Below are 316 nucleotides of genomic sequence, written 5' to 3' on the forward strand. Positions count from 1 at the left end.
GCGCAGAGCGAGGGCCGTTTCCATAGCAACGCGGGGGCCGTTTCCATAGCAACGCGGCGGCCGTTGGGTGGGCCAGACGCTGCGGGGGCGGGGCCAGAGTGGGGCGGGGTCACGGGTCTACCTAGGCCGAGAAGATCCGCCTCCAGCCCGGCGGCAGCTGGCGGAGGAAGAATACCCCTTGAGGTTCCAGGGAGCCGCTACCGCAGCTCCTCTCGCGCGTACCGTCATTCTCGCTCCTTCACGCCGTCTTAGCGGTGCTGGAAACTAGGGGTTGGGGGCGGAGAAAAATTGCCAGTACATACTTGTTGAAATTAAC

This window comes from Balaenoptera ricei, chromosome 8 (genome assembly GCF_028023285.1).
Source record: "Balaenoptera ricei isolate mBalRic1 chromosome 8, mBalRic1.hap2, whole genome shotgun sequence".
In the NCBI taxonomy this organism is placed as follows: Eukaryota; Metazoa; Chordata; class Mammalia; order Artiodactyla; family Balaenopteridae; genus Balaenoptera; species Balaenoptera ricei.